At 35.4% G+C, this 12,437-nt stretch overlaps 1 protein-coding gene across 2 annotated transcripts in view; it reads left to right on the plus strand.

Moving 5' to 3' along the window:
* The window catches only part of chrm3a (cholinergic receptor, muscarinic 3a), a 151,290-nt gene that overhangs the window by 135,145 nt on the left and 3,708 nt on the right, over positions 1–12,437 (plus strand). The window lies entirely within an intron of this gene.

Here is a 12,437-nt window from a genome sequence, read left to right on the forward strand (position 1 = left end):
CCTGTGATGTCATCCTTAACTCAAAGTCTGAGTAAAATGTTGTCTTTAAGTCAAAGTCTGAGTAAAATGTTGTCCTTAAATCAAAGTCTATAGAACTATATAGAGCGCACCAGTATTTAAGCCCCACGCACCAAATTTGAGAATAAATAAATATTTTTTACGAGGGCTGTCAAACGACTAAAATACTTAATTGCTCTTGATAATAAACAAACTGCTCATAGTTAACTCAAAGTTAATTGTGATTAATTTTACGTCATTAATAAGTGTACCCTAGAACAGAAGTTATTAGAGATGCGCGGATAGGCAATTATTTCATCCGCAACTGCATCACAAAAGTCGTCATCCACCCGCCATCCACCCGAACTAACATTTTATCAAAACCACACCCGCCCGCCACCCACCCGTTGTTATATATCTAATATAGACAATGCAAGGCATTCCTGTTAAAGAAAGGAGACTGATCCAATGCAGCAGAGACATTCAATGCGTGCCACGCATGAATATCTCTTGGCCACGCATTAGAGCATACTTGCCAACCCTCCCGGTTTTACCGGGGGACTCCCGGAATTCAGCGCCTCTCTCGATAACCTCCCGGCAGAAATTTTCTCCCGATAAACTCCCGGAATTCAGCCGGAGCTGGAGGCCACGCCCCCTCCGGCTCAATGCGACCTGAGTGGGGACAGCGGCGACAGTCTGTCTTCACGTCCGCTTTCCCACAATATAAACAGCGTGCCTGCCCAATCACGTTATAACTGTAGAATGATCGAGGGCGAGTTCTTGGTTTCTTATGTGGGTTTTTTGTTAGGCAGTTTCATTAACGTCCTCCCAGCGCGGTAACAACACACAACAACAGCAATCACGTTTTTGTCTACCGTAAAGCAGTTCGTCTGCCGTAAACAGCAATGTTGTGACACTCTTAAACAGGACAATACTGCCATCTACTGGATAGCCTCCAGAACACTGAAATTCAAGTATTTATTTGATTTATACGTATAATTAAAAAAAAAAAAAAAAAAAAAAAATATATATATATATATATATATATATATATATATATATATATATATACATATATATATATATATATATATATATATATATATATATATATATATATATATATATATATATATATATATATATACTGTATATGAATACTTGAGTTGGTGAATTGTAGCTTAAATATATTCCCCAACCACGACCCCGGCCCAACCACGCCCACCCCCGACCACAATCTCTTCCCGCTACAAACCCCCCCCCCCCCATTTACTTCAATCAATCAATCAATCAATCAATGTTTATTTATATAGCCCTAAATCACAAGTGTCTCAAAGGGCTGTACAAGCCACAACGACATCCTCGGTACAGAACCCACATACGGGCAAGGAAAAACTCACCCCAGTGGGACTTCCGTGGTCATGTTTCCTCTTACGTCATTGACAGCGATCGCTAGCACTTCGGCTTTGACTGGCCGTCGCTGGAAGGATACTTCGTCTTTGACAGCTGCTGGAATCTGAAGAAATCCATTATTGTTTTTTTTGTACAGGCGCCAAACAGGACAGTCGCATGCCGGTTAAGGACCCCCAGCAACTTTGTGACTTTATTGGACGCAGCCCCGGAAGTAAATGGGGGGGGGGGGGGGGTTTGTAGGGGGGAAGAAATATGGCGTGGCAGCAGCAGCAGTGTCTGATGAATAATTGCCTGTTTCAAAGAGTGCTGCTCCTTTTTCCTATGTGGGTAACAACATTTAACTATGTATATATATTTACCAATTGGTTCAACCGCCACCCGCCCCAATCTATTTAAAATCTATTTTTTTCGTCATGCATCCGCGGAGTCCGCGGATTATCCGCGGACTCCGCGGTTGTGTCCGCAAACCGCGCATCTCTAGAAGTTATTATTACCTTGTCTGTACAACTAGTTTGTTTTAACGAGATGTTTGTTAAACATTATATTTCTTTTAAAGTGCTCAACACAAGAAGGACATAAACATGCTTTTGAAGAAAATAAAATAAAAACCTGCAGTGATTTGGTGTCTTGCCACATTTTGTATTTTGTAAGATTGCAGAATTTCGTATACCTGCTGTAGGAGCACTTGCATTCAGAGGAGAGGAGCTACACCATGTTTAATTATAATAATTAATAACACAAAATGTGGATTGTTACGATCATAATTTGAGTGTAACAAATGTTTGATAATGTCATTTGTGATATTTCTACATGAATAAATGTTTCTTATATTGTGTACTTTACATGTTGCACAAGTTAATGTATTCATATCTCTGCATGACAATGTTTTAACCTTCTCTATTTATAACATGTAATATTCAGTCTGCAAAGTATTCAATCAATAAATCAGAACATGTTTTTAAAGAATATATACACTTTATTTCAATCTTCCAGAAAACATTTCTTGAGGTTGAAATATCACAGATTACATTACGAAACATCTTTTGGTTCTATGTAATAATCACACTTCCATCTTAGTACAGTATGTTGTGGTGTAACATAGTAATAATCACACTCTCATCTTAGTACAGTATGTTGTGGTGTAACATAGTAATAATCACACTTTCATCTTAGTACAGTATGTTGTGGTGTAACATAGTAATAATCACACTTTCATCTTAGTACAGTATGTTGTGGTGTAACATAGTAATAATCACACTCTCATCTTAGTACAGTATGTTGTGGTGTAACATAGTAATAATCACACTCTCATCTTAGTACAGTATGTTGTGGTGTAACATAGTAATAATCACACTCTCATCTTAGTACAGTATTTGTGGTGTAACATAGTAATAATCACACTCTCATCTTAGTACAGTATGTTGTGGTGTAACATAGTAATAATCACACTTTCATCTTAGTACAGTGTGTTGTGGTGTAACATAGTAATAATCACACTTTCATCTTAGTACAGTATGTTGTGGTGTAACATAGTAATAATCACACTCTCATCTTAGTACAGTATGTTGTGGTGTAACATAGTAATAATCACACTCTCATCTTAGTACAGTATGTTGTGGTGTAACATAGTAATAATCACACTTTCATCTTAGTACAGTATGTTGTGGTGTAACATAGTAATAATCACACTTTCATCTTAGTACAGTATGTTGTGGTGTAACATAGTAATAATCACACTTTCATCTTAGTACAGTATGTTGTGGTGTAACATAGTAATAATCACACTCTCATCTTAGTACAGTATGTTGTGGTGTAACATTGTAATAATCACACTCTCATCTTAGTACAGTATGTTGTGGTGTAACATTGTAATAATCACACTCTCATCTTAGTACAGTATGTTGTGGTGTAACATTGTAATAATCACACTTTCATCTTAGTACAGTATGTTGTGGTGTAACATTGTAATAATCACACTTTCATCTTATTACAGTATGTTGGGATGTAACATTGTAATAATCACACTCTCATCTTAGTACAGTATGTTGTGGTGTAACATAGTAATAATCACACTTTCATCTTAGTACAGTATGTTGTGGTGTAACATAGTAATAATCACACTCTCATCTTAGTACAGTATGTTGTGGTGTAACATAGTAATAATCACACTCTCATCTTAGTACAGTATGTTGTGGTGTAACATTGTAATAATCACACTTTCATCTTAGTACAGTATGTTGTGGTGTAACATAGTAATAATCACACTCTCATCTTAGTACAGTATGTTGTGGTATAACATTGTAATAATCACACTTTCATCTTAGTACAGTATGTTGTGGTGTGACATAGTAATAATCACACTTTCATCTTAGTACAGTATGTTGTGGTGTAACATAGTAATAATCACACTTTCATCTTATTACAGTATGTTGTGATGTAACATTGTAATAATCACACTTTCATCTTAGTACAGTATGTTGTGGTGTAACATAGTAATAATCACACTTTCATCTTAGTACAGTATGTTGTGGTGTAACATAGTAATAATCACACTCTCATCTTAGTACAGTATGTTGTGGTGTAACATAGTAATAATCACACTTTCATCTTAGTACAGTATGTTGTGGTGTAACATAGTAATAATCACACTCTCATCTTAGTACAGTATGTTGTGGTGTAACATAGTAATAATCACACTTTCATCTTAGTACAGTATGTTGTGGTGTAACATTGTAATAATCACACTTTCATCTTATTACAGTATGTTGTGGTGTAACATAGTAATAATCACACTTTCATCTTAGTACAGTATGTTGTGGTGTAACATAGTAATACTCACACTTTCATCTTAGTACAGTATGTTGTGGTGTAACATTGTGATAATCACACTTTCATCTTAGTACAGTATGTTGTGATGTAACATTGTAATAATCACACTTTCATCTTAGTACAGTATGTTGTGGTGTAACATAGTAATAATCACACTCTCATCTTAGTACAGTATGTTGTGGTGTAACATAGTAATAATCACACTTTCATCTTAGTACAGTATGTTGTGGTGTAACATAGTAATAATCACACTTTCATCTTAGTACAGTATGTTGTGGTGTAACATAGTAATAATCACACTCTCATCTTAGTACAGTATGTTGTGGTGTAACATAGTAATACTCACACTCTCATCTTAGTACAGTATGTTGTGGTGTAACATAGTAATACTCACACTCTCATCTTAGTACAGTATGTTGTGATGTAACATAGTAATAATCACACTTTCATCTTAGTACAGTATGTTGTGGTGTAACATAGTAATAATCACACTCTCATCTTAGTACAGTATGTTGTGGTGTAACATAGTAATAATCACACTCTCATCTTAGTAGAGTATGTTGTGGTGTAACATAGTAATAATCACACTCTCATCTTAGTACAGTATGTTGTGGTGTAACATAGTAATAATCACACTCTCATCTTAGTACAGTATGTTGTGGTGTAACATAGTAATACTCACACTTTCATCTTAGTACAGTATGTTGTGGTGTAACATAGTAATAATCACACTTTCATCTTAGTACAGTATGTTGTGGTGTAACATTGTAATAATCACACTCTCATCTTAGTACAGTATGTTGTGATGTAACATAGTAATAATCACACTTTCATCTTAGTACAGTATGTTGTGATGTAACATTGTAATAATCACACTCTCATCTTAGTACAGTATGTTGTGATGTAACATTGTAATAATCACACTCTCATCTTAGTACAGTATGTTGTGATGTAACATAGTAATAATCACACTTTCATCTTAGTACAGTATGTTGTGATGTAACATTGTAATAATCACACTCTCATCTTAGTACAGTATGTTGTGATGTAACATAGTAATAATCACACTTTCATCTTAGTACAGTATGTTGTGGTGTAACATTGTAATAATCACACTTTCATCTTAGTACAGTATGTTGTGGTGTAACATAGTAATAATCACACTTTCATCTTAGTACAGTATGTTGTGGTGTAACATAGTAATACTCACACTTTCATCTTATTACAGTATGTTGTGGTGTAACATAGTAATAATCACACTTTCATCTTAGTACAGTATGTTGTGGTGTAACATAGTAATAATCACACTTTCATCTTAGTACAGTATGTTGTGGTGTAACATAGTAATACTCACACTTTCATCTTAGTACAGTATGTTGTGATGTAACATTGTAATAATCACACTCTCATCTTAGTACAGTATGTTGTGATGTAACATAGTAATAATCACACTTTCATCTTAGTACAGTATGTTGTGATGTAACATCAATCAATCAATCAATCAATGTTTATTTGTATAGCCCTAAATCACAAGTGTCTCAAAGGGCTGTACAAGCCACAACGACATCCTCGGTGTCGAGTGGGTCTGACATAATATTGTGAAAGTCCAACACATCAGCGAAAGTCCAGTCCATGGTGGGGCCAGCGGGAACCATCCCGAGCGGAGACGGGTCAGCAGCGTAGAGATGTCCCCATCCGATGGACAGGCTAGCGGTCCACCCCGGAGCAGAGTAGAAAAGAAAAGAAAAGAAACGGCAGATCAACTGGTCTAAAAAGGGTAATATAGTAATAATCACACTCCCATCTTAGTACAGTATGTTGTGGTGTAACATAGTAATAATCACACTCTCATCTTAGTACAGTATGTTGTGGTGTAACATAGTAATAATCACACTCTCATCTTAGTACAGTATGTTGTGGTGTAACATAGTAATAATCACACTCTCATCTTAGTACAGTATGTTGTGGTGTAACATAGTAATACTCACACTCTCATCTTAGTACAGTATGTTGTGGTGTAACATAGTAATACTCACACTCTCATCTTAGTACAGTATGTTGTGATGTAACATAGTAATAATCACACTTTCATCTTAGTACAGTATGTTGTGGTGTAACATAGTAATAATCACACTCTCATCTTAGTACAGTATGTTGTGGTGTAACATAGTAATAATCACACTCTCATCTTAGTAGAGTATGTTGTGGTGTAACATAGTAATAATCACACTCTCATCTTAGTACAGTATGTTGTGGTGTAACATAGTAATAATCACACTCTCATCTTAGTACAGTATGTTGTGGTGTAACATAGTAATACTCACACTTTCATCTTAGTACAGTATGTTGTGGTGTAACATAGTAATAATCACACTTTCATCTTAGTACAGTATGTTGTGGTGTAACATTGTAATAATCACACTCTCATCTTAGTACAGTATGTTGTGATGTAACATAGTAATAATCACACTTTCATCTTAGTACAGTATGTTGTGATGTAACATTGTAATAATCACACTCTCATCTTAGTACAGTATGTTGTGATGTAACATTGTAATAATCACACTCTCATCTTAGTACAGTATGTTGTGATGTAACATAGTAATAATCACACTTTCATCTTAGTACAGTATGTTGTGATGTAACATTGTAATAATCACACTCTCATCTTAGTACAGTATGTTGTGATGTAACATAGTAATAATCACACTTTCATCTTAGTACAGTATGTTGTGGTGTAACATTGTAATAATCACACTTTCATCTTAGTACAGTATGTTGTGGTGTAACATAGTAATAATCACACTTTCATCTTAGTACAGTATGTTGTGGTGTAACATAGTAATACTCACACTTTCATCTTATTACAGTATGTTGTGGTGTAACATAGTAATAATCACACTTTCATCTTAGTACAGTATGTTGTGGTGTAACATAGTAATAATCACACTTTCATCTTAGTACAGTATGTTGTGGTGTAACATAGTAATACTCACACTTTCATCTTAGTACAGTATGTTGTGATGTAACATTGTAATAATCACACTCTCATCTTAGTACAGTATGTTGTGATGTAACATAGTAATAATCACACTTTCATCTTAGTACAGTATGTTGTGATGTAACATCAATCAATCAATCAATCAATGTTTATTTGTATAGCCCTAAATCACAAGTGTCTCAAAGGGCTGTACAAGCCACAACGACATCCTCGGTGTCGAGTGGGTCTGACATAATATTGTGAAAGTCCAACACATCAGCGAAAGTCCAGTCCATGGTGGGGCCAGCGGGAACCATCCCGAGCGGAGACGGGTCAGCAGCGTAGAGATGTCCCCATCCGATGGACAGGCTAGCGGTCCACCCCGGAGCAGAGTAGAAAAGAAAAGAAAAGAAACGGCAGATCAACTGGTCTAAAAAGGGTAATATAGTAATAATCACACTCCCATCTTAGTACAGTATGTTGTGGTGTAACATAGTAATAATCACACTCTCATCTTAGTACAGTATGTTGTGGTGTAACATAGTAATAATCACACTTTGATCTTAGTACAGTATGTTGTGGTGTAACATAGTAATAATCACACTTTGATCTTAGTACAGTATGTTGTGGTGTAACATAGTAATACTCACACTTTCATCTTAGTACAGTATGTATTAATAACATGTAAGCAATCAAATGTATTTATTTTACTATACAGTATTTAAATATATTGTATTATTTTTCTTATTACAATAATAACAATGTATATATTTATATAGTGCTTCTTTCTTGTGAGTCAAAGTGCATACAGTTAGAATATACTATATGTTTTACATAATAATGAATAAAATATCCATCCATCCATCCATTTTCTACCGCTTGTCCCTTTCGGGGTCGCAGGGGTGCTGGAGCCTATCCCAGCTGCATTCGGGCGGTATCTATACATATATACATACGATGTATGTATATATGTATTGTGTGTATTACATCTACATATAATGTATAAATATATGTATTGTGTGTATTACATCTCCATATAATGTATAAATATATGTATTGTGTGTATTACATCTACATATAATGTATAAATATATGTATTGTGTGTATTACATCTACATATAATGTATAAATATATGTATTGTGTGTATTACATCTACATATAATGTATAAATATATGTATTGTGTGTATTACATCTACATATAACGTATAAATATATGTATTGTGTGTATTACATCTACATATAATGTATAAATATATGTATTGTGTGTATTACATCTACATATAATGTATAAATATATGTATTGTGTGTATTACATCTACATATAATGTATAAATATATGTATTGTGTGTATTACATCTACATATAACGTATAAATATATGTATTGTGTGTATTACATCTACATATAATGTATAAATATATGTATTGTGTGTATTACATCTACATATAATGTATAAATATATGTATTGTGTGTATTACATCTACATATAATGTATAAATATATGTATTGTGTGTATTACATCTACATATAATGTATAAATATATGTATTGTGTGTATTACATCTACATATAATGTATAAATATATGTATTGTGTGTATTACATCTACATATAATGTATAAATATATGTATTGTGTGTATTACATCTCTATATAATGTATAAATATATGTATTGTGTGTATTACATCTACATATAATGTATAAATATATGTATTGTGTGTATTACATCTACATATAACATATAAATATATGTATTGTGTGTATTACATCTACATATAATGTATAAATATATGTATTGTGTGTATTACATCTACATATAATGTATAAATATATGTATTGTGTGTATTACATCTACATATAATGTATAAATATATGTATTGTGTGTATTACATCTACATATAATGTATAAATATATGTATTGTGTGTATTACATCTACATATAATGTATAAATATATGTATTGTGTGTATTACATCTACATATAATTATAAATATATGTATTGTGTGTATTACATCTACATATAATGTATAAATATATGTATTGTGTGTATTACATCTACATATAATGTATAAATATATGTATTGTGTGTATTACATCTACATATAATGTATAAATATATGTATTGTGTGTATTACATCTACATATAACGTATAAATATATGTATTGTGTGTATTACATCTACATATAACGTATAAATATATGTATTGTGTGTATTACATCTACATATAATGTATAAATATATGTATTGTGTGTATTACATCTACATATAATGTATAAATATATGTATTGTGTGTATTACATCTACATATAACGTATAAATATATGTATTGTGTGTATTACATCTACATATAATGTATAAATATATGTATTGTGTGTATTACATCTACATATAATGTATAACTATATGTATTGTGTGTATTACATCTACATATAATGTATAAATATATGTATTGTGTGTATTACATCCACATATAATGTATAAATATATGTATTGTGTGTATTACATCTACATATAATGTATAATGTAAATGTATGCGTGAAGGTTGACGTGGAGTTGAGTGTGGATGGTGCATGTTTGTGTCAGGACTATTTCACCTGCTCTGTGGGAGCACTCTCAGCTCTCAGCTCCAAATATCTTCCCCAGTGTGTGTGTGTGTGTGTGTGTGTGTGTGTGTGTGTGTGTGTGTGTGTGTGTGTGTGTGTGTGTGTGTGTGTGTGTGTGTGTGTGTGTGTGTGTGTGTGTGTGTGTGTGCTTGTGCTTAGTTGTGCGTGTGATGATATTTGTGTAAACCGTGCCCAGGTTCTGCCTGGGTTCTTCCTCCTTGTCCTTCCTCATCACGTCTTGTGTCGTCACAAAGGCTGGCCGCCATGTTTACTTGGCGCCGTGATGAACATGAGCGCTACAAGAACTATTATGTCTGCTGCTCAGAGGAGGATTTTAATTACACAAAGTCTATTTCGCACACGCAGTAGCAAAGTGTTGCATCGCGCCAACTCAAAAGGCAATTGCCCAAAAAAAAGTCCTCTCAGTTTATAATCCAAAGTCGTTAAAAGCCTCTTCTGGCTTCCCTCAAGTGAGCCTCCTGCTACAATGCAAACACCACTAACGAGCTATTAGCAATTAGCGCTTGTGAAAGGAGTTCCTGGCTCCAGCGAGCCTAAAAAGAGACGCCGCGCTGCATTACAAACAATACAATTAATGGGGAAACTCTCCCTGACGTGGTCTGATTGGAACAAAAAACAAAACAAATCATTGGCATCAACGGCTGTGGCTGTAGGCGACCTCCCGACCTCCACAGGAGGCAGCGAAGTATGCTTTAGAGCTCAATGTAGCGCTGCATGCTCTCTAAAAGGTTGTGAGGTGTGAAAGTCATGCATGTCACCTTATTAGTTTTATTACTGCTGACTGAGCACTTTTTGCTCAGTCAGCATCGGTTGTGTGTTGCGCAATATGCTTCTATAAGCATGGAGTCCTGGACAGCAATCTCTCCACTCTCTCATGCACTCCAGATCATTGTTACAGTTACAGAAAATCTGGTGTTATGTGTTATGAAGAACACTCACTTGCATTGATTAACAGCAGGTCCTCGCTGTGGTCTTCATGGATCCAGCTCAGGACACTTTCTACTGTACATTGATCCAGCTCAGGACACTTTCTACTGTACATTGATCCAGCTCAGGACACTTTCTATTGTACATTGATCCAGCTCAGGACACTTTCTACTGTACATTGATCCATCCAAGGACAGTTTCCACTGTACATTGATCCAGCTCAGGACAGTTTCTACTGTACATTGATCCAGCTCAGGACAGTTTCTAGTGTACATTGATCCAGCTCAGGACACTTTCTACTGTACATTGATCCAGCTCAGGACACTTTCTACTGTACATTGATTCAGCTCAGGACAGTTTCTACTGTACATTGATCCAGCTCAGGACACTTTCTACTGTACATTGATCCAGCTCAGGACACTTTCTACTGTACATTGATCCAGCTCAGGACACTTTCTACTGTACATTGATCCAGCTAAGGACACTTTCTACTGTACATTGATCCAGCTCAGGACACTTTCTACTGTACATTGATCCAGCTCAGGACAGTTTCTACTGTACATTGATTCAGCTCAGGACAGTTTCTACTGTACATTGATCCAGCTCAGGACACTTTCTACTGTACGTTGATCCAGCTCAGGACACTTTCTATTGTACATTGATCCAGCTCAGGACACTTTCTACTGTACATTGATCCAGCTCAGGACACTTTCTACTGTACATTGATCCAGCTCAGGACACTTTCTACTGTACATTGATCCATCCAAGGACAGTTTCCACTGTACATTGATCCAGCTCAGGACAGTTTCTACTGTACATTGATCCAGCTCAGGACAGTTTCTAGTGTACATTGATCCAGCTCAGGACACTTTCTACTGTACATTGATTCAGCTCAGGACACTTTCTACTGTACATTGATCCAGCTCAGGACACTTTCTACTGTACATTGATTCAGCTCAGGACAGTTTCTACTGTACATTGATCCAGCTCAGGACACTTTCTACTGTACATTGATCCAGCTCAGGACACTTTCTACTGTACATTGATCCAGCTCAGGACACTTTCTACTGTACATTGATCCAGCTAAGGACACTTTCTACTGTACATTGATCCAGCTCAGGACACTTTCTACTGTACATTGATCCAGCTCAGGACAGTTTCTACTGTACATTGATTCAGCTCAGGACAGTTTCTACTGTACATTGATCCAGCTCAGGACACTTTCTACTGTACGTTGATCCAGCTCAGGACACTTTCTATTGTACATTGATCCAGCTCAGGACACTTTCTACTGTACATTGATCCAGCTCAGGACACTTTCTACTGTACATTGATCCAGCTCAGGACACTTTCTACTGTACATTGATCCATCCAAGGACAGTTTCCACTGTACATTGATCCAGCTCAGGACAGTTTCTACTGTACATTGATCCAGCTCAGGACAGTTTCTAGTGTACATTGATCCAGCTCAGGACACTTTCTACTGTACATTGATTCAGCTCAGGACAGTTTCTACTGTACATTGATCCAGCTCAGGACACTTTCTACTGTACATTGATTCAGCTCAGGACAGTTTCTACTGTACATTGATCCAGCTCAGGACACTTTCTACTGTACATTGATCCAGCTCAGGACACTTTCTACTGTACATTGATCCAGCTCAGGAC

The sequence above is a fragment of the Entelurus aequoreus genome, linkage group LG09 (genome assembly GCF_033978785.1).
Source record: "Entelurus aequoreus isolate RoL-2023_Sb linkage group LG09, RoL_Eaeq_v1.1, whole genome shotgun sequence".
NCBI classification, from domain to species: domain Eukaryota; kingdom Metazoa; phylum Chordata; class Actinopteri; order Syngnathiformes; family Syngnathidae; genus Entelurus; species Entelurus aequoreus.